This window comes from Protopterus annectens, chromosome 4.part0 (assembly GCF_019279795.1).
Source record: "Protopterus annectens isolate FY-2018-M chromosome 4.part0, PAN1.0, whole genome shotgun sequence".
Classification (NCBI taxonomy): Eukaryota; Metazoa; Chordata; order Ceratodontiformes; family Protopteridae; genus Protopterus; species Protopterus annectens.
In genome coordinates this window covers 300,909,104-300,932,987 of record NC_056733.1, presented here as the reverse complement: position 1 = coordinate 300,932,987, position 23,884 = coordinate 300,909,104, and the positions used below count along the sequence as shown (strand labels likewise).

Below are 23,884 nucleotides of genomic sequence, written 5' to 3'. Positions count from 1 at the left end.
CTCATTTAATTTTAGACCATTTCCATGCATCAGTTTTTAACATACTCAAACCTATGTTAGAGCAATTGTGAGTCAGTGGAAAATGGAATAACGACATCCAATTTAACATTGTCTGTAAATTGAGATAATCATAGGCCATCAGTGTTGGACTGAAGGTCTGAGGAAAACATGTCAAATAGCAGAGGACTCACAATAGTGTCAGAATTAGAGGAAACTCTTTTTTTTTTTTTTTTTTTTCCTATTTGAAGAAAGTGGAAAAACAGAATCTAAAAAACTAAAAGCCGAAATGAACTCCTTAGAAAATCGAGCAAGTCTTTCCTTTCCATAGTAATAGAAACAGAAGAAGCAACATTCTTAATTTGTTGCTTCATTTCCTTGGGGATTTCCTGGAAAAAGATTAATTAATTGCAGGGGCACTACCCCAGGGATCAGGCATCTTAGTCCAGCCATGCAATAGACAATTACCCACTCCTTCCTCTAAGACTGATATTTGCAGGCCTCCCTCGCCGGTTGTGGACAAGCCTATAACCACAAAGAATGTGACTAACACCTGGACATTATTGGATTCTTGAAGAGCTACACCAGAGGGACCAAGAGACACCAATCAGTGGCCTGAAGAGTCAAGTTCAGCCACAGCAGTGTAGCCCATTAGTGGCTGAAGCACTGAAAGTGTCAGCCTGATACCCATAGAACCTTGAGCAGCATTCTTCTTCTTCTTCTTCTGTTTGAGGACAGGAGAAGGAAGAACTGAGAAGAAAGGTCCATAGCCCACCCAAAAAAGAAGCCTGAAAGATAGGTTGTGGACCCTATGAGAGTAGGTAAATCTCCTGACAGGAAAATAAGGATTTTTATGGTAAAAAATCAAATGATATTCCCTAAAGCAAAATGTCCTGCCCCTAACACACTAATTTGACAAAAATATGTAGAGAAATCAGTAGAAGAACAGATTTTTCCATAGTTTTTTTACACAAGCATTTATCTAATAAAACCTCCGTGCAAGGCATGACAGTACATAAAAGGTATATTTCCCAGCATAAAAATAAAATATTCACAGAAAAAAACACAAGTTGTCCCCAGAAAAGTAAAGTTGTGGAAGGTTTTCCCCAGCAGGGCACTTATCTACACAGCCTTGAAGACTCATAGCTGCATGTAAATATAAAACAATAATAACACGTAATAGAAAATACCACAAAACAAGAAGACCTAATAAGTCATGTGTGCTAAAACTGACTTTTTATATAGCTCTGCTTGAGTCCCTGACAGAGCACATGGATGATGCCCTAAAGCTTTAAAAACTGGCCAGTGGTCATATCCTGGGCAGTATATAACCCAAGTAGGCTACTGCAAGCGTGATCTAATGTTGAACATTATTTATGTGGTCATCCAGTAAAATGCTGCTTTTTGTTGCTCTCAGTAATAAAATGAAAAAGATTAATTGGACTTGTAAAAAAATATGAACCAATGTAAATCTAAGCTTATAATTTATGAGTATCAACAACATAAAAATGATCTTAAGCCGCAGAGACATACACTAAAATCCTAGACAAATGCCAGCCACTCCCCTATTAGTATCACCTGATACTTGCTGACCAATGAAGAGCAGCTTAAAATAATAAAACTAAATACATAAAGTGTGAAGAACAAAAATCCTGAATTTCAAGCTTGGAATGAACTATACAAACCTCTTATCATCTTCCATTCTCAAATACAGCCAGATTCATGCAATATAAATGTTGTCTGTGCCCAAGCTGGACTCCACCACCACAGGGAGAAGTGTACCCACAAGTATGCTGGAAGAGAAACTCTTTTTTTACAAAATGCTTTTACATCTAGAAAAGATGAGAGTTCATTAGTAAAAACTTTGTTGACACTGTCTGCTGACATTTGCAGGTTTGACAAACTGGGGGATGAAAAAAGCAAAAAAATAAATTAAATGTTTACAGTTTTGTTTTCTTTGGGGTGAATTCCACCGTACACCCAGACTTGTAAAAAAATGGAAATTGTAACACAGCTTTTTCAGCAGTACACTATCTCTAACTTTAGAGATAGTGATTTTTAATTGTGCTGTCTTTGTAAGTGTCTGTGACTTCATCATCGAATAATAATGAGCAAACCTTACAAGTGTACTTTTTCCTCAGAATCCATCAGCTATAACAAGTGAAGCCATATTAATTAAGCTCTATGTAACAAAACACTTTCCTTCTGGATGTATCTGAAGTCAAACTGAATTTCCTGATGTTGAACATGACAGCATTATTATGCAGTTTCTTACCACTAGTACTACACCTGACCTCATTACTCCAAAAGGAGTTAACACAACCTTTAATATCTGAGAACCTCACCTCCCTCATTAAAATTTTAACCTGTATGTATTATGTCAACGTCTTACTCCAGCAGCCAAGAGTAATCAAATTAAAGGGATTTGTAGAACAATTGCATGGATATTAAGCCATAACTCTCATGATACCTGTACATGTAGTTTCAGGCCTGACAGAATGCATGATTATGCTGCAGTCTTTGCAGTTTGGAAGGCTACAAACATCTAAATAACATCCACTGGTAATTCTGATACACATTTTAATTCCTCTACTTTGTGTAGACTGAAACATGAACACCACAACTGCTAATGTACTTAAATTCTTCATTGACATCTTCCTATTGTTTTCCTGACAGTACGGCTCACCAAAGAACACTTAGGTTAAATGTCAGATATCGGTCACGGGTAATGTCAAACTTGAAATTACAATTACTATGATGACATACTGCATGGAATATGTACTTCTTTGCAAATCAATTAAGAATTACAGAACACAGTGCAATTTGTTAAAAACCTATGAGGAGAGAGTTAAAAAGGCCTTCTTCTCCATCTACAGCAAAACTACATTCCTTTCCCTGTGTAACTTCTGTGACCTCATATCATTTGTTGGTGGGTTAGTTAGCATTCCTAAAACAAAGAATAAATTTGATGACTTAATAACTGCCATATATTGGGAAAATTTGGAAAAATATTCCCTAAAATTGAAATCTATGTCAGAGAAGCAAGCATTCAATACTGCACGAAAAACATTTTCAATAACACTGGAAGACTAATAATGGAATTACATAGTCAACTACCAGTAATGTAACAGTCCAGGTAAAAATCAAATTCAGTACCTCCACTGTGTTTATGATGGAGGAAATCAGCTCTCACACATGGACTTTAAAGCAGTGACGGCTGTGATTTTGTATTATATGCCTGTTCAAAGCACTTGCATTGCCACATATTTTTAATGTCATTGATTTGTTTGTGCTTGCAATTACTCATTCATCTGATGGTTTTCCAAAATAAAACAAGTAATATTAATCCAAGAGGTTATCTACACCTCAGTCGTTCTACTACAGTAAGTTTACTGTTTAAAGTGAAATAACTTTTCCACAGTGGGATGTATAAATGCATCTGTCTGACTAATCAACTTGTACTAATGGCCACTCAGAAATTACATTTCATATTTCTTATTACAGGCCAAAGGTTTGTGCTCAAGGACATTATCGTAGCATGACTGATGTTTCAGTATTTGAGCCATCTTGAAAATGAGCCTTGGCTCTGAGCCTGCCAACTCGTGCATGGGACTAGAGAATCATTAAAATGCTCATTTCTTTCTAATTACTGATGAAATGCCATAAAACTCATTGGAATAAGTCCAGACAGCTTCTTTGTGACCTATCACAGCTTGTTGTGGGACCTCCACAAAAATAAGGTCTGCCAGGCAGTGTTCATGCTGGCTCATGTTTGCCTTTTGATATTCTCACTTTATTTTAAAAATAACTTCTTGCACAAAACTATGACAAACTCTAGGCAATTCATCACAAAATTTCTTCTCACCGATAGCCACCTGTATACCCAGTTCTTTGACTATTATAAACAGGATCGGGTGCATGCTGTAACTGCAGAAGTAATTCCGTTCCACTTTTTTCCTAAAAATACTTCTTTCCATGTCTTTACCTACTTAAATATCAAGAATGTTAATGGTATCAGTGTTTTCTTATATGTCAGATAACCAGTTTTTTTTTCAAGTATGCTACAAATAAACTAATTCAGCTGCATTCATCTTCTGTATATAAAGTTGTCATCCTCAAGACGCACACAATGTGTGTGTGTGTGTGTGTGTGTGTGTGTGTGTGTGTGTGTGTGTGTGTGTGTGTGTGTGTGTGTGTGTGTGTGTGTGTGTGTGTGTGTGTGTGTGTGTGTGTGCGCGCGCGCGCGCCAGCGTGTCTGTTATGTAAAACATTATTAATAGTAGTATTATGAATAGAATTCTTTTCCACAGAACAAAAAATCAGTATTGTCATGTGTGGCAATAACAGCTATCTCCATAGCTATACACATGAGCACAAGACTAGAGTCTGCACTGAAAAAGAAAAACATTGTTTCATAGTACTGATTCCAAAAAAGGTGTACAATTTTGTAAGTAGAAAATGTTCTCAGTATGAGGTGTCAATGCTTTAAAACAAGAGTCAGAATAAATGAATAAGTTCTTGCTAGCCTCATTTGCATGAGAGTCCTATAACTAGATGAGCCAGACCACCTGTAACAGGTCCGGACTATTAGATTGCTTATTAAAGAGATTTTATGACATTTCATCAGTAAGTAATAAATTGGAACATTTTAATGAGTTCCACTGCCATGCATGAGTTGGTAGGCTCAGAGTCAAGGCTCATTTTCAAGAAGGCTCAGACCCTGAAACAGAAGTCACGTTACAGCTATGTCCTTCAGCAGAGACCATTGAAGAATAATGAAAAATGCACTTTCTCCTGTGTGAACTGCCCTCATTTTAAGTGGGTTAATCAGACAGATGTAGTTAAACATCCCCATATGGGGCAGTTGCTTTATTTCGAATAGTAAGCTGACTACAATAGAATGAATATGGTACTCATAGCCACTTGTGTCAATGCACTAGATTTTATGAAGTAAATCTGAACAGGAGGCAGATAAATCACATGCATGATCCCAGTAATGACATTAGAATATGTGCTAGTGCAAGGGATGTAAGCAGACATAATATAGAAGTACTGTATTCAGTACTTTAAAATCCAGCTCTTAAAACTGATTACCCCATATAAACATGGTAGTGATGCTATTGTAAGCACTGAATTTAAATTTAAGTGAATACCCAGACCTTGCAACTTAATGCAGGCATTGCTTCATGAAGTAATGTCACAATGTCACTGAAACATTTTAAATCACAGGAGTTTGTATAATTAGCAGTAACTTTGTGACACTATTAAACATTTTAGAGCTAATTATAAGTTCATAGGTTCATAGGTGATTACTAGGCTAATGGCACAAGAGCCTTTACAAGCCTAGCCAATAATACCCAGTATTATATCTTAATTCCCCAGATATAGGGTGGGGTACTATCAGGGTAGTGGCTGTTTGGGTGCTGAAGCCCTGAGTCATTTTACAGACTGCCTCTGTCCATAAGGAACATGGGCAGTACCTCAGGAGTGAATTTATGGTTCTCCATCCATTCATCCAAATTTGTTTTGAAGATAATGAGGGATGCACTTCATCTTACAATGAAGGGAAGTTTATTCTATAGGCGAGGTAGCCTTTGGTATACAAATCTATCTCTCCAGCAAGTTCTGCTAGAGCCACAAATAAGGTTCATGTCCATGGAATGCATTACCCTTGTATAATTTTCCTTGCAATATGTAACAATTTCATCAAAGCTGGATCAGAAAATGCCTTGTAGGTCAGGTATAAGTTCCCTCTCAATTACCAGCATGAGATAAAGGAAACAGATAGGGCTTTTAATCTGTCTGCATAAGACATGTGTCTTACGTTTTGCATTTCTTTAATGAGAACCCTCTGGAGCTGCTCCAGTTGGTGTAAGTGCCTGGTTAGGTTCATGCAGAAGGGAGCATTGTACTCAATAATAGACCTGATGAGGCCAAGTACAATGGCACTATGATTTCCTTTGATCTTGATGCCATGCCTTTACGTATAAGTTGAGCCACACAGAAGGATTTCCTTACTACTGTAACTACCTGGTGGTCAAAGTTTAGGTTGCTGTCTATCTGTGTTCCTAAATCCCTCACCCCTGAGTCTACTTTTAGGAGTTTGATATCAATGTTATAATTTGTAGGTATATCTGATTTAACGAAGGTACAATTATGCATTTTTTAGAATTTAGTCTCAGACCAGGATTTTGGCACCAGTCATTTGTAATTTTTAGGCCTGTTTGTAGGATGTCAACATTGAAGATTCAATAATTGCTTACAGTCTTCAGTGAACTTGGTGAGCCAGAAGCCCCAACGCTGGCCTTCACTTAAGAGAACCAAACAGGAGGGGGCCCAACACTGAGCCCTGTGGGACACTGCTAGTAACAGATTTCTTATCAGCAGTGGATTCACCTATCCGGACAACATGTTTTCCTGTGTCAATGAGCCAGTTGGCTATCCATCTGATGATGTAGGGGTTTATGCCTAAGTCAATATATTTATCTATGATCCCCGCATGGTGGATTGTGTTGAAAGCTTTGGCCAGGTCTATATAAGTGGTGTGTACAGTTTTACCCTCATCCATGGCTCTGGTGACTTTCTCGAAGAAGACCTCCAAATTGAGCAGGCAAGACCTCCCTTTGACAAATCCAAATTGGGTCTGATGCAGTTTTTGCAGAGTTCCTATGTCATTATTGAGCAATTCATGATAATTCTCTCCATGGGTTTGCAGGTAAGACTGGTCAGCCTCGTGGGTCTGTAGTTTCCTGGGTCAGTTAATGGGTCTCCCTTGTGCAGAGGGACAACTGTTGCCAGTCCCCCATTCCTCTGGGACAAGGCTGTGTTTAAATAGGGTTTCTAGTGGCCCTGACAGATTCAGTTTTAAGCTATTTAAGAAGCATTTTAAAATGCTGTGAAGACCCACAAAGGCTGTGTTTTTGGCTTCAGTGAGCACAGTAAGGACCTGTTCCCTCTTAATGACTGGTAGGTGGATGGTTGCAGGTATTTGTTGGGGTGCAGTAGGAGGTGATGGGAGGGAGAAGTTTGAACTGAACTTGTAGGTCAGCAGGTTTGCTATAGTTTCAAGCTGAATTTAACCATTGCCATTCATAATTAACCCTGCACATTGCTGAATGTTTTCCCTGATGTCACGATTAACCCTGCACATTGCTGAATGTTTTCCCTGATGTCATGATTAACCCTGCACATTGCTGAATGTTTTTCCTGATGTCATGATTAACCCTGCACATTGCTGAATGTTTTCCCTGATGTTACGAACATAATTTAAAAAAGCCTTATGGTTATCTTTCACCTGGGAGGCTATCTTTCCCTCATAGTTTTCTTTGGCAGATTTGCCAACAATCTAATTTGTTTGTTTAGACTGTTGAATGTCTTTTTTCCACTGATTTGTCTGTTCCTTCTTGGCTTTGGAGAGGATTTGTTTTCCTTTTGTTGAATAACCTATTTATGCCAGGAGTCCACCAGGGTGGTTTATTTTTGCCAGTAATCATAGGTTTGACTTGGACAGGTACTGCCTCCTCTATGCAGCTGTGAATGTGGTTGTACAGTGAATCTCAGTTTTATCCAGGTTCAGAGGTGCTTGGAATGTTAATAAGATGCTACTTAGTTTGAGGTAATTTGCCTTAGCAAAGTTCTTAACAGCTTTGGAGTTTGATGGGGGTTCCAGGCTGGTTTTACTACTAAAGGATTTCATTTTGTAATCAGAGCTTACCAGGAGGATTTAATGCACAGGAGGGAGCAGCATCCCTCCATGCTCATGAGTACTAGGTCTAAGATATGTGTACCCCTAGTTGGGGAGCTAAATTGTTGCTACATGGAGTTTTCATTGGCAAAGTCCAAAAACCTCTGAGCAAGTGAATTATGGGTCATATACATCTCCTAGTTTATGGAGGGGTAGTTGAGGTCACCCTTAAGTATGCTGTTAAGTTGAATTTTAAAAGATTCCAGTAGGTTTAGATAGGAGGTGGAGTTATCCAGATTCCTGTTTTGGGATCTGTAGCTAGCAAGTATATGATGGGGATCGCACATGAATGATTTTTATTATGTTGGAGAGTTTAACAACTTGACACAGCCTAAAAAAGGCACTATGGGGATAGATAAAATTTTTCCAGTATCTGGAAGACAAGTGGTGAAAAGTGGAAACCATCTCTGACAAAGCATTGTGGTTTGTCAAACTTGTCTCGCCAGGTTGACAGATATTGGATCCCCTTGTTGTGGCACCAGAAACTAAGCCAATTGTTGATGTCAATCATTTTTGCTGGCACTGTGGCATTATCACAAGGTGAAGGTAGGATGCTACTTATGGCTAGATTCATACCCATGTGGGACATATATTCAGAGAACTCTATCATGTGTCTCTTCATATAGTCCAGTGAGGTACATCTTAGGTCATTGGACTATGACCATGTCATACTGGCACTTATAGTTTAAAGACCTAAGTGTGTGCATGATCTGGCAGATCATGGCTCCAGACAGACAGCTCACTGTGATCTTCTTCTTTAGCCTGGCAAGGGTGGCATCAGTATGTCTTACAATGGAATCACCAGTAACTAGAATGTTGGTTGTGTGGTGTGTTGCCTTATAGGCTTGGAAGTAGGGCTACTGTAATTTTCAGAGTTATGTGTTTTGTGAGTAGCTGTCTTTTTTGAGTGTGTGCAGGGCCACTGAAAGATGCTTTCAGGAAGTCTTGGAGGTATGGGTAGAGTACAAGTGAGTACCTCCACAAATGTGGGTTTACGTTTTTTCCTTAGTGCCGGTTCCGAGCGTTTTGGGTGTAATGCTAACAACCTGGTTTGCATGTTTTTCTGTGTGTTTATGACAGCTTTGCCTCTGGTGACATTGTGTATCTACGTCTCTGACACACTGTGTTTATCTGCTCTAAAATTAAATGGTTGTCAGTGAACATAAGGCAGTTACTACATTGTCTTAGGATGCCCATATCCACCATGCCAGAAACAGAGATAACAAGGAAGCACCTATCCATTATACCAGATACTTAGTAGATGGGAAGGAGTAGGGGAGAGTCACTTAAAGGTCAACGTGAGAGTGTTTAGTAGTATACTATTAGACAGCCTGCAGTGATGCTAGCCTCTGCACAAATTGGCAGCCCTTCAAGCAGCAGTGAACAATGGGAGACTATGTAGAGTGTTTCCTATAGAAGATTTTTAGCTAGAGAGGTTTGTTTATATACAAGCCATGGGGAACCACAGGATAAAAGACTTTTACAAAGTTAAGCACTCAAGCCAATCAGATTAAAACACAATAAGCCTTCCACCAGCAGTTCCCAATGTTGGTGGGTTGAATTCAACTCTCTGTTTCCACCAAAGTGCAAAAGAATCTTCCTAATGTAAAATGAACTTGTTTTGAGCTCGTGCAGTAACAAATACTTGACAAGAGAAGTCATAATTCCTCAGTATCAGGAATATTTGGAAATAAGTTCACTAACGCCGAGAAATGTTCACAAAATACAGAAAAAAGTGCACAACATTAGAGAACTTCAAGAACACAAAAAGCTTTGCAAAACTTAGGAATATTTTATCAGATTTAGGAGAACTTTGGCAAACTCAGAACAGTTTTTGCAGTAACAGAGGAGGTTGGGAAATATCAGAATACTGTTAAAACAACCGAAGAGCAGTAAAGTAACACATAGATGGTGTTTCTTTAGCAAGTGCAGGCTAAAAACTGTAATAAATTAAGCTAAATGAAGTCACTTTTGCATAATATTGTAAGGCTAAACAGTTTTATTTAGCTACTGTACATTTTTTTACAATTCATTTAATAAATGGTATGTTATTGATGTGATTTCACTGGTAGCCTTAGTTCCTTCTAATAGAATTATGCTGGTTTTAAACTGACAAAATGATGGCTCAGGAAATCTTGTGATTTGCAAATACTGTATTTTCATTGTTTTACGTGGGTACCTATATAGGTTTTATAAATCTATTTTAAGAACTCCTGCACCCATGTGTATAGTTTTACTGAACATTTTTTACCTGGCCTAGAATTCCCCATGTGAGACATTTCTTCATTTCTGAGTTATTGTGGTTTTATAATGAGCCTGCCATGACCAAGAAACAATTCAATGTAGGATATAAGACATACTTGCTCACTATCTTCTGAAAAAATAGAACTTGAATCTACACAATAGTTCTAGACTTCAAAATTTCCTACAAGCACCACTAAACCCTTTAGTAATACTGTTGGGTTGGGGAGGGTCACTGAGCAAATTGTCACTGTTTCAGGTCATGTTGATGACCTGTCTATTTCTATTAAAAATGAAGGCATACATTATAACAGTATAAAATCTTATACTGAGAATGACTTAGCTTTAATAGGTATTATGACACTAAGGGGGTCAAGATATTCTATAAATGCCAGTTTGGGGATACAGACCCTGACCTTTTGAAAGAATGGATCTTTGTTAAGGTTATAGCAAAGCACATGAAATCTTTTTTTTTTGTGAAAAATTAGCCCGTGATTTGTTAACAGAAATTAATGATTCAAGGCACACTGGATAATGTTTATCAACAATTAAGAGCCAATTGTTTAGAGGCAACAGAGATTATGAAAATAATTAGATTTTTACCTGATGTAAGACAAGAATGAAGACTGAACCTGTTCCAAGTAATGGTGGTCTTGACAGTGTTTTCATTTATTTATTTATTTTTTAATTCTATTTTTGCTATATTTTCTACAACAGGAACTTTAGAACCTTGGAAAAAGAACACTAATAACGTGATCAGGCCTGCAAACAGTAGTGCTTTTATTGTGGTTTTAGTTAGGGTTTCATTTAATGGCAGTGTATAATTGCTATTGTCAAATCAAACTTCTTGCAAAAAAGTTGCTAGATAAAATGTACACAGGATGATTTTGTTTGTTTATTTATTTATTTATGATATGCAAGCAGAATTCATAGACAGCTTGCATACTACACATGGGGACAGACACTCATAATTGGTGTACTGCTCATTAACACAGCCTGTATGTAAATGCAATAGTAATTTCTGTGGTATAACTTACATAAAGTCCATGTGCATCACGATGCACTCTTCTGTAATGATTATTGTGTACTACATTAAAGGATAGATAGTACTATCCAAGATCTGTGGAGACCAGTGCACAAAATGGGTAAGTATGCATGGCAATAAGCTGCATTGCAAATATGAATTCCAGTGGGAAAATCTGAGCTGTGTGAAGAAGAGTAGATGTACAATGTTCAGACTGCCAGATGTTCTTCGTATTTCACTGTTGCAGTCATCACACTTGGGTTATCCTGCCAGGGGTAGCCCTCAGTCGTCACGAATACCAGAGGCTTAGTATTTCTGCGTTGGTTGCTGTAGCTCCAGGACTGACGTCAGGTTGTCAGTGGTATAAAAACAGGCAGCCGATGCTATTACATCAGTCTTTCTTGCCGAGGAGCCCGAAGCAGAAGCAGTCTGCACGAGTGCCAGTCGGCCGCTACCTGAGTTTTTCATTTCCGAAATTGAAGTTGAAGTCTTCTAAAGCTAAGTACCCCGTTGGGGATCCTTTTATCTTGATCTAACCGATGTCAGAAAAAGTTAACAATTGTCTCTCCTGTGGAAAGCAAATACCATACCGAGATTTCCATTCTTACTGCATCACCTGTTTAGGCCCAGACCACGATGTCCCTCGTTGCCGGTTTTGTGCTTTGTTCAATGCCCGAACTATTCGTGTTTGGGCCCTTATTGTAGCTAAATAGTTTCGCTCTCTGGATTCCAAAATGGCTTCGATAAGCCATCCAACTACCTATCTTCTGAAAAAAATGTAAGGATAAAGACAGAGACAGACTGCACAGGTCCATAACTGCCGACGACACTTCCGTTAAGCTAGTCGCCAGTTCGTCCGTACTCTGTGAGGTGTTTTTGCAGCCCCTAATGCCCACATCGATGGATTCTCAGGCCTCTACCGAGACCCGTTTGGAGTCCAGTATGCCGCGAGACTCTTCTTTGACTACAGAACCTGCTGATGTCTCTACCTTGGATGGGTCCGGAGCCACTGTGCAGACACCGGCTTCTGAGGAAGTTCTTCGCACTACCGATATTTGACACAAACCAACGACTTCTTTCACGTCTTCAGTTCTTTCTAAAATTACTGAGTTTCTAAGGCCCAGAGTATGAGCTACACCTAGAAAAACAATGACCCAAGCTCACGTGCCTACTTTCTTGCCACAATCTCAGATGCTTAAAATGGTGGAAGACCTTATCATGCTGATTAGGGGTAGCCAGCCTTCTCCTGCTAAAAGAAAAAGAGACTTGTACTCTGCACCTTTATCTGACCAAGAGTCCGACAACTTTGACGTTTCTGATTATGAAGACATGCCCTCATCTGCTTATGAGGATTCAGATGCAGAGGAATCCATTCCTTCTGCCTCTCCTCCAAATGATTTTTCTTTTTGTGAAACCCTACATACTTTGAGAGAGCACTTCCATTGGGAATTCCAGGATTACTCTCAGTCCAAAAAGAGACTCAGGGAATTTTTAGATTTACCTCAGCACATGCCCTTAGCGATACACCCTATCCTGGATGTTGTAGATGTTTTTATGGAATCCAGTCTAACCCCAGATACTTTACCTCCTGGAAGGTATTACAGAGTCCCTGACTCACACAAATTTATTTTCAAGAATCCTACTGCTGACCCAGAGGTCATCTCCCAAGAGCCTAAAGAAATAAATGTAACTACAGCTAAGAATGCCACCCCCTCGGACAGAGATTCTCAAGCCTTAGACAGATGGGGTAAAAAAGTATATACTTCTGCAACTCTTGCTATTAGAGCATTAAATTGTCAGTTCCACATGCTGAAATACGAGCAACATACCATGGAAATCATTAAACAAAAATGATCTACCTTCCCTGACTGTGCAGAAAATAAAGACTTACAGGAACTTATGCATTCTGCAAGCCAAATCAGTAAGCATACCCTGCAATGTGGGTTTGACGCCCTTGAAGCATCCTGCAGGGCAGCAGTCACAGGTGCTGTACTTTGAAGGCATGCTTGGCTTAAGGAACAGACCTTGCCAGATCATGTCAAATCAAAATTATTGGACGCACCTGTTAACAAAGACAATCTGTTTGGCACCAAAGCAGAAGAGGTTTTAAAAAAGATGGAAGAAGAAGCTAAATCTATGCAGACATTTAAAGACTTCTTGCAAGTTCAGCCTCCAAGATTCAGTATACATTGTCCCTCAAAACATTGGTCCTTTCCTGCCCCCTCAAGGCCACTTCAGACAAGACCTAGGGGTAACAGACTCCCCAGGCAGCAGTCTCAGGGTATGCAGAAATCTAAACAATGGAGTGCCTCCTCTTCTAAACCAGGGAGTGCTAAGCCACCCCCTTATGGAAAGAATTCCCAATGACTCCTCAACTCCTCCTCTCACCTCTGCCCATCTGTCCATGCCACTAGGAGGAAAACTTGCCTTCCATGCAGAAAACTGGGCCTCCATCACCAACGACTGATGGGTCCTCAACATTATGTCCCAGGGGTACAAATTTTATTTCCACACCTTGCCAACTCCAAAGGGATTCCCAATTCTCCCTCCAAACCAGTGGGCAGAGGCACAAAACCAAGTTCATTCCCTGCTCTCCATGAGGGCAATACAGCCTATCCCTGCAGATCAGATAGGCCAAGGGTTCTATTCCAGGTTTTTTCTAGTACCCAGAAAAGAGGGCACCTGGTGCCAATCTTAGATCTATCTATTCTAAACACCTTCCTGGTTGTACCAAAATTCAAGATGCTCACACTGCAGCAACTCCTCCCTATGCTGTCCAAAAATGCCTGGTTAGCCACTCTAGACCTCAAAGAGGCCTATCTGCATATCCCAGTCGGAGATTCTTGCAGGAAATATCTACGTTTCAGAGCAGGATCTATGCATTATCAGTTCTCTGTACTTCCCTTTGGCTTATCCACTGCTCCCAGAGTTTTCACAAAATGACTGGCTCCAGCCATTGCTTATTGCAGACAAAGAAATATTCAAATTTACCCTTACTTGGATGACTGCCTGATTCAGGCAGACAGTCAGGAAAAGCTGTTACAGCACCTGACATTTGTAAAGGACCTACTAACCTTGCTGGGGTACCCTCTCAATGAGAAGAAATCCAAACTTGTCCACAATCAAAAAATTGTATTCCTGGGAGCAAGCCTGGACACGGCATCCCAGATGGCATTTCTAACTCCAGAAAAACAAGCCTACCTGACAGGCTACTTCTCTCAACTGGCCACCAGAACCCAGTTATCTGCAAGAAAAATCCTGCAAGCTCAAGGGTTCATGGCCTCCTGCATTCTACTAATTCCATATGCCAGACTGCATATGAGGAAACTTCAGTGGTAATTATAAAGCCTTTGGTGTCAACATTCACAGGACCTGGAAACTATTATACCTATGATAACCTCTCTAAGGAAAGATTTTCTTTGGTGGATAACAGCATGCAACCACAACAAGGGACTTCCCTTTTCACAACTGCATGCCACCCAGACCCTAACCACAGATGCATCAGACTATGCCTGGGGTGCTCACCTGGACGACAGGTACATTCAGGGCCATTGGAGCCCAAATCAAATTCATCTGCACATCAAACAAAAAGAGTTGCTAGCTGGTAAGCACACTCTGACAGCTTTCAGTCCCCTGCTGTCTTCGGGGCCTCTACTTATCATAACTGACAACACCACAGTAATGTGGTACATACACAAGCAGGGGGAACCCACTCCTACTGTCTCTGCAGGCTAGCCATGACCCTTTGGAACATGACCTCAGCCATGCATATTCATCTGCAAGCTCAATTCCTGCCAGGCAACCAAAACTCTCTGGCAGACAACCTAAGCAGAAATGTCCTAGTCCCACACAAGTGGCAATTAAACCACAACACCTTCAACCTTCTAACCCCAAAATGGGGTACCCCAAAGGTGGACCTATTTGCCTCCCCCTACAACCACCAGCTCAACAAATTCTGCACCAGGGAACCTCACAGCAAGGCCTGAAAAGTGAATGCCCTATCCTTCCAGTGGGTAAACCTCTCAATCTATGCATTTCCCCCTCTATCTCTTCTGACCAGAGTATTACTCAAAATAAGGGATGAAAGACCAAGGACAATTCTGATTTCCCCAGATTGGCCATGCCAACACTGATAACCACTACTGCGCAGTCTGTCCCCATTGCTTCCATGGCACCTACCCCAGATTCCAACTCTCTTGACTCAGCAGGAGGGAGAGTTCTTGCATCCACAGTTGCAGACACTGAACCCAGCAGCCTGGCTTATTCCTTGACTTCTCCTCCAGTTGCCACCCTAAGCAAAAAAGTCCTGGATGTCATACGTGAAGCCAGATGACCCAGTACTAGAAAATCCTATGCTGACAAGTGGAAAAGGTATTGTTCCTGGGTCCAGACTAAAGGAGCTGACCCAGCACAGCCCTCCTTACCACTCATCCTGGATTACCTACAGACCTACTCCACAGGGGCCTATCCTTCTCTTCCATTAAAATTCATGCCTCTGCCATCTCTGCACATTACAGCACTGAGCCACCTCTCTTCTCACACCCTCTCATCAAGCAATTCCAGAGAGGGGCTAACAACTTAAGGCCACCAAGGAGAGCCCCTACCCCTGCTTGGGACCTTAACTTTGTGTTGGAAAAGCGCACCCCCCCCCTTTGAGCCTGAAGCTTCAGCAGAGTTAAAATTCCTCTCTTGGAAAAGAGCCTTGTTTCTGGCCATCACTTCAGCAAGAAGAGTGTCTGAATTACAAGAACTTATGGCTGTGGAACCTTTCATCATTTTTCATGCTGGCAAGGTCTCCTATAAATGTAGATGGTGCTGTGAAGGCTAGGATAAGGGTGGGAGAAAATGAGGACATTCACTAAGGTAGCATTTTTATATGGTTTAAGCACCACAGAAAATATCTCCTGCTTTGTTTTGTGTGGTAGACTGATCCCAAAGGCCTTTGTTAATGCACTTCTTCTTCTTTTCCCGGTTAGGGGTCGCCATGGTGGATCACATGTCGCTCATGATTGGCAGTAGAGTTTTACAGTGTCAAGTTGCCAGCCCGGTGCCCAACCTTCCATGGAAGGCACACACACGCACGCACTCATGCCTAGGACCAATTTAGAGTATCCAATCCACCCACAGCATGTCTTTGGGATGTGGGAGGAAACCGGAGGACCCAGAGGAAACCCACACAGCCACATGGAGGACATGCAGACTCCGCACAGAAGGCACCCCAGCCGAGGATCAAACCGGAGAACTTCTTGCTGTGAGGCGACAATGCAAACCGCTGCACCACTGTGGCTGCCCCCCTTTGTTAATGCATTAATTTTAAGTATGTAGCAATAGTTCAATACCTATTGTGCAATCCACTGATTAATTAGAGGGAAAAAATACTAGACGTCATTATAATTCAGATTGTATTATTTGGCACTGTTTCTGTGGAACTTGTTTGGCAGAAGTTTGCCATCTATTGAAATGATGCCAATGAATAATGGCTGTTAAGAAATATTTAGGGGGAGACTGGTCACTAACAGAAAAAGCCTAGATAACTAGCCACAGTATTTAGCAGCTGTGTTATTAATTAATATGTTCTTCATTTATTGTTGTCCTGAGTGAGATTTCTAATTATCTGAATATGTAATTTACCTCACACTCATGAGTATGTTGAAACCTTATAATGTATATTGTTTGAACAGTGGAAATCGCATGGCAGAATGGTGGAGTAGTTAGATGGGAAACACAATTTGACAATTTCTATAGTAATTAACTCATTAACACCACCAGTGCTGTTCAGAGTATGGTGTTAATAATGACTGAAGAACTAGTTGAATTGGTTGCCTTGCCACATGAAAGGCAGATCATAAGCATCAGTTTTGTTTTGCTGTAACTAAACTGTGGAACTGAATTTGTGGTGTTTAGTGCCATAATTGTGCACTTTAGGTGTGAGAAAATGCAAAAATCTGCTGTTTTGTTCTTCTGAAAATACTTTCTCACATTTACCTTTCCTTTTGACTTTCAGCCTAGACAGTTGTGATCCTGCAGTAAGGAACCTCACACTTAATTAAAAGACTGTCAATGGGCATTATTGGTTTAACCGCAGCTGTGAACTCCCATTGCTCTGAAAACAAGAGCTGCTGGACAGCATTTCCTCAAAGCAGCATCTTGTAGCCGCTTCTAAAATAGTTGTGAATTTGCATCCATATTTTAGCAATTTCATCAACAGTTATCTGCACCTGTGAGATGAACTTCCATCAATCAGTAAAGAGTAACTGTCTGTGATGATTTACTGCCAAACTGCATTCTTGTAGGGGCTTCTGCAGTTGTTGGAACTGTGTACCTATATTTTGACAATTTTACTATTGCTTTACTAAAGGAGCAGGATGAAATGTTATCGGTCAGAAAAGAGAAGCTACTAGGGATTCTTTTCTACCTAACATTTTTGTGCAGATTTTGTGATGGTGTGTGGTAGTTTAATTTGTTCCACTGGCACGAAATATATGGAGGACATGGGTCAAAGGCCTTTAATTATTATCTGCTACCACCAGTATATATATATATATACAATGGAGATAATTAGCTTAAGCACTTGTAGGAAATCCAGACTAATATCTCATGTTAAGACCAACACCTGCCACACAATGGATAGCTTTATTCCATATAGAATTTAATTTACTGGCATACTCCTCCAAACAAACATACCTCACCCCCAATTAAGATGCACATTACCAGGGGATGCAGCTGGTTGGGTTGCATGGCTAGGCTTATAAAGGCCATGGTAGTTGTCATTTTAGTATATATCTATAAATCTAGGAACCTATTTAGACAGTAACCTAGCATTCTACCAGCACATAGCCAACACAGTAAGAAAATCATTATATGTCACCCAACTTATAAGCAAGAGTGTGACATCCAGGTCCAAGGAAGTAAAAGCACCACTCTACTCAGCCCTTATTAGATTCATCATTGAGTACAATGTCCCCTTTGGCAAGTACCTAACCAGACACTTTGCAACAGCTGGAATGTCCTCAAAGGTTCCTCACCAGGGGAGTACAGGGTATGAATACCCTGTCCTACACAGATTGCCTTAAGGCCATATTTCTGTACTCAATCTCTTACAAGTTACTGAGAGGTGATCTACACCTAACATATAAGGCATTTTCAGATCCAGCTTTGATGGATCTCTTGCACATCTGCAAAGTAAACAACACCAGGAACACAAGATCCAAGGACCTGTACTTTGCCTGTGACATAAATAGAACATACTGGATAGACTGATATGTGTCTCAAAGGATCCCTGCACTATGGAATAAGGTCCACATCCATGTGAAGCAGAGCTCATCCCTGACTCTATTCAAAAGAAATGTTAACACTGGATGGGAAATTGTACACTCAGCCCTGGTCTGGGCCCTAAGTCTCTGATATACAGAGGTTAACTGTAATTAAATTAATCCCCAGCTAACATACCCCACCAAATAACCCTTAGCTACCTCTATACTAACATACTTCACAATAAACTCGTCCAAAGTAGTCATGGACAAAACTGGGTTGGGTCACATGGCTAGGCTTATAAAGACACTGGCTATCACTAGCCTAGTATAAAGCTATGAGCCTATAAATTACTGGCTCCCTAGGATTATTCCGACCTCAACCTGAGCCCAGTGCCTTTTAGTGCAGTCTTAGCAACAGGAATTGAGATGTATCCAAACTATTTTTTCATGCATAAACACAGTATTTCCAAGATAGTCGACTGATATCTCTCCAGTGGCATTACTCTTTTTCATTCTCCACAATACATGCTGCCACCAATTAGACCAAAACAGTATTAGAATATCAGTTATTCAGCATTCTTTAAATGGGTCAACTAATACATTCAGTTATCGTAGCTTATGGCCAGACAGCTTTTCCTAAAAAAAATGGTGGATATCAATATTCAAAACAATGTTGTGAGGTTACCCTTTATAAACTGATACATAAGACATGATCTTCAATGGTTTATAAATGATTAAATAAAACACTTTACTTAAAAGAAAAAAATCAGGTAAAATATAAAGAGTAAAATGAGTGATACGGCAGAACAATAAGCTCTCAAGTCTTCAATAAGATATGTCCAAAAATTGGAATAACTCGAACTGTGCGTATATAAAATAAAGCTTTATTGGAAACGGCAAGCGCTTTCACCACTGAGGCTTCTTCTGGCCAGAGGTGTCCCTGTCCACAGCCTCACAAGAAGAATGAGACAAACAGTAGTGGCTGAGGAGAGTAAGGATGTAAGTAATGATGACCACAGAAATCATAATGTGCAAGGATTATGTGTTGTGTCATTAACTAGATGTATGGTGCTGCAGTTAAACATGGGCTTATATCAATGATTCATAGGTTCCTTTTCTGACTTAACAAGCAGCCTGTATGGTACATCATGTTTTGTGACCACTTTGCATGTTGGGGCTGAAAGACGCTATGCTTAGCACATGAGTGTAGAATTGTTGCTGACAAATACATGCATGTGCTCATATGCCACACATGGGCACTTTAATCACAACAGACCCACTTAACCAGGATGTGCATAGTCGAAAATGGTTTCATTGGTTAGAAGCATCAGGAAAGATTTCTGTATTTTAATGCAAACAAAGTGCATATGTTTCTACTAGGCATTGCATTATTGTTTGTACATGGGCATACCATGAGTTGCTGCATGTGGCATACCAGTGTGTACTTCCTTCAGTTCCTTATTGTTGTCTGGTTGTTTGCCTTATTGTTGTTTTTGTTCAGCTGTCAGAAGTTATTGGGCTAAACCCAGAAACCTTTTCTGATTAATCTAGCTAGTGAAACTAGTTGTTACTATGTTGTAGAATAAATTGTGATCCTGCATTCAAAGTGTCATTGGTGGGTTGGATTATAATGTTTATCTGCCCTCCACGTAGGAGCTGTTGCATCAATTTGGCTTGTTTCAACATCCCTTTGACAGCAGTCAAGTGATATGCTCATGAGTTTGCACATGTCCCCCATGTATTTAGATCCATCAAATGTACCTGTGTGATACCAAAGACATGCTAGCTGAAGCTGCACAAATGTATGCCAAGTGGAAGGAGGGTATTTAGTCAACAACCAGTAGATGGATGCAAGAGTCAGATAAATCATAGCATGATGTCCTGGTAGTGTACATGACTCACCAACAGAGGAGTTTATAATTGGTTTATAATTATACAGCTTTTTTTATTGGATAAACTTCCTTCAAACAAAATAAACATAACAAACCAAACCAAACATAAGTATTAAATATTTAAAGTGTGTCTAGTCAACGTAAACCTATTCATATGTTTTTTTAACTTATTACATGCAGACCTCCTTTTCACATTTTCTTAGGTTTATATTGTTTTCATGGGCTAATCTGCATTAACATTTTAGCCACTTGATGGCATACATTTCCAACTTCATTTGTTTTTATCATACATCAGGTATGATTTATGATCAAAACTCCCACTTACTCCTAGACTAATGAAACTTCTCACTCTATAGATGTGTTCTTCTTTATGCCTGAAGGTAACATTCTCTGTGTCACTCTCTTACTTCTGTATATAGACTCTATGACGTTATTTTTTTTAATTGTCAGATGTTCATATAATGCATTTAAATGTCTTTGTTTTTTTAATGCCATTAAGGTGCTCAGTAATTCTAATTTTAAAACTACCATTTGTCTTCCCCACATAAAAATCCTGACAGATGTAAAAAGTATCATATAAATAATTTGTTCAGAATAGCAACTGACAATGTCACAAATCTGAAATTCGTTCACCACCAAACCAGTCTGTTAGGTTTTTATTTGCCTACTGTGTTTATAATTTATGCAGTAACCAAAAGGGAAAAAAAATTTAGTTGTGGTCAGAGCACTCCTTTTCTTTATGTCACCATTTGTAATTGAAAAGCAGAAGCCTCTTCCACAGGTATACTGTTGTGCAGATATGTCCATCTCCATGGCCCTGCTATGGACTGTAGCTGTCCCTAAAGGTCATGAGTACTGGGAGATGATGATGATGGTGATGTCACTGGCCAGTGCATTTGAGAAAAGTACAATGACCAATGGAAGGGTTTATCAGAGACCCAGCTGCATTACTTCTGCCACCCACCCATCAGTGAGGATGTGATTTGGTAACTTGCTTCCTACATTTTGTTTCTTTAGAACAGTATTTACCTGAATAATGCCCTTGCTGTGTTAGTATGTTGATGAAGCATTCATTTTAGTGTATAGCTAGTTTCATAACAGTGATGATACAGTTGCTATGTGTTTGCTAATATATGAATGTGTATGACAGTAGCACCCCTTTAAGAAGTAATGTATACCACTGCCATTGTAAGAAGTATTTTATTCCAGCTTGTGTGTCAGTTGCTAGTGTATTTGTTATAAATGAAGAAAGTCGCTTTTCTTTTCTTTTTTATTTGTATAAATGAAGAAAGAACTTACATTGTTCTTGTTGTGCTGCCATTTTGTGTGATGCACACTGACATTACTAATAATACTGTCTGCCAATATGAGTGGGAAGCTAAAGGTGTGCATAATGACATGGTATCAGAACCAGGATCTTTTTCAGCCTGGAAAACGATGCTAGAGAGACAGGTAGTATTTACTAAACTCAGAGTAATCTGATTTTACTTAGAATTATTACCTCCCACAATGGCCATTTTACTGAATTTTAGCTAGTTTGTCCTAGTAAACTGATTTTCCATCAAACATAATGACAGTTAAAACTCCAGAGCTGTCTCACTTTGCAAAGTCATTTGTCAAGCTAGCATGGAGGTAGAGTTTCTCACATCAGAGTATACTAGCCAAGTTAAACAAACAAACTGAATACATTTGGATAAACAATTTAGTATATGCATGGGCAAGGAAGATGAGGCAATATACAGTTTGTTTCTGTTCTCAGAGGGCCAGAGTGTTACATATGAGTCAGTAATTTGTAATTTCAATAAACATTTTATGCTAAAAAGAAATAGGGTCCATAATAGGGCATGCATCCACAGATGTGTTCAAACTAAACAAAGAGATGTAACTAGGGCAGAGTGAATGGGGCCGCTGCCGGCAAATGCCATCAAGGGACATAATCAGTAGGTACTGATGGTGCTATGTTGTGTGTGGATAACATGACTTCATAAATATAGGCAAATACTGCATTTGTGTTCATGGCAGAAGCTCTTAGTGTGTGAGGTGACTGTATAGTAACCATAGCAAGCTGCGTGTTACAGTTTTAGATTTAATAATCAGCTTGCTACAGTTACAGTAGCAGAGAATAACTTGTTTGATCTTCATCTTTGAGAAGATCCTTTTTTTGTTTTGCTCTTTGAGTTGAGGGGAGAGCTACTCTGAGGATCTGAACTAGGTACCAGAGGAACTAGCTGCAGTTATGGCTAAAAGTGAAAGAGTTGAGGATTTTATAAGGTACTTGTATGAACTGGCTAAAAACTATAGGTTTTGTTATACAAAAGTCCAACAGGTTACAGACAAAATTGTAATTGGTCTGACAGATAGTGCAGTGTATCAAAGGTCACAATTAGAAGTGAATTTAATTTTTAGAAAAAGCAGTATAAATTGCTAGAGAGGCTGACTTAATAAAGAAACAAAATGCTAGCATGTATATGGCAAATGGTGTATGTGCAGAGAAAGTGACAAGTGTAAAACGAAGTATGATACTAGGAAAAGTAAGAATATGCAAGAAGCAGCATGAATGTAAGCTTGTCGAATGCATGAGGAGCAATTTTTATCATGCTGAGTCACAAGGTAGAAAGTGTATGAAATGTAAAAAGATAAGATATTTTGTTAAAGTTTGTAAGACAGAGTTAATTAAAGAAATGGCTTCTGAAAATAAAACAGAAACATGTACAAAAAGCATTTCCCTGGGTTTAGAAATTACTATGCCAATCTCTGACAAGTGACAAGTGGAGTACCTCAGGGTTCAGTCCTGGGGCCGCTCTTGTTTGGCATCTACTTCTCTGAAGTACAGGTCAACACTAAGGGACTCTGGCTAACAAAGTTTGCAGATGACTGCAAACTGGGAGCCATTATTGAATCCCCAAATGATGTGGATAAACAGATGCTTGGTGCCAGAGCCATGGGCTCAAGCTCAATGCCAAGAAATGTATTGTTATCCCTTTGGGAAAAAACATGTATCCATGAATTACCATATAGGTGGCAGTACACTAAACACAGAAAGTGTGATAAGAGACTTAGGGACACACGTGGACAGTGGTCTCACCTTAACAGTCAGGAAATCCTTCTATGTAGCACACCTCATCACGAAGGGCTTTTCATCCAGAAAAAGGAGGTCATTGTCCCACTGTACTCATCCCTCATTAGACCCATTATAGAATCATTTGGTATGTACCTCTCAAGACATCTGCAACAACTGGAAAGGCCTCAGAAATACCTCACTAAAAGAATCACAGGCCTAAAGCAGATGAAGGCCATGTCAAACCCAGAGCTGTTGGACATGCTACACCCAGAGACTCCCCAGACTCTGGAATAGATTGCCCATACATGTCATCTTCAAGAGGAACCTGAACCAGAGTGGTAAGTAAAATTACATATTTGTGGAACTCTGTTGAGTTTCAAGACTGATACAGGGACTGATGTTACGGTAATATCATGTACTGCTACACAAACATCTAGAAGCATCTTCAAATGCATGAAGCAGAGTCAGATATATGTAGCCCTGCAGGCAAACTCAACTGCCCAGCAAAGTTGTGGCATACTAATTACCAGAATAAAGAAAGTGATTGTAGGTGTGTTTGGTGGCACTCATTTGCTTAACCTTCAACAAGCAAAGATAAAGTTAAAGCCAAATGATATCCCTTATATCTTAATCACACCCAGGAGTGTGCTGTGTCCTTTGCAGCCAAAAGTA

General features: G+C 39.7%; 1 protein-coding gene across 1 annotated transcript in view; it reads left to right on the top strand.

The window, feature by feature from the left end:
- The window catches only part of NOS1 (nitric oxide synthase 1), a 1,255,637-nt gene that overhangs the window by 540,735 nt on the left and 691,018 nt on the right, over nucleotides 1-23,884 (top strand). The window lies entirely within an intron of this gene.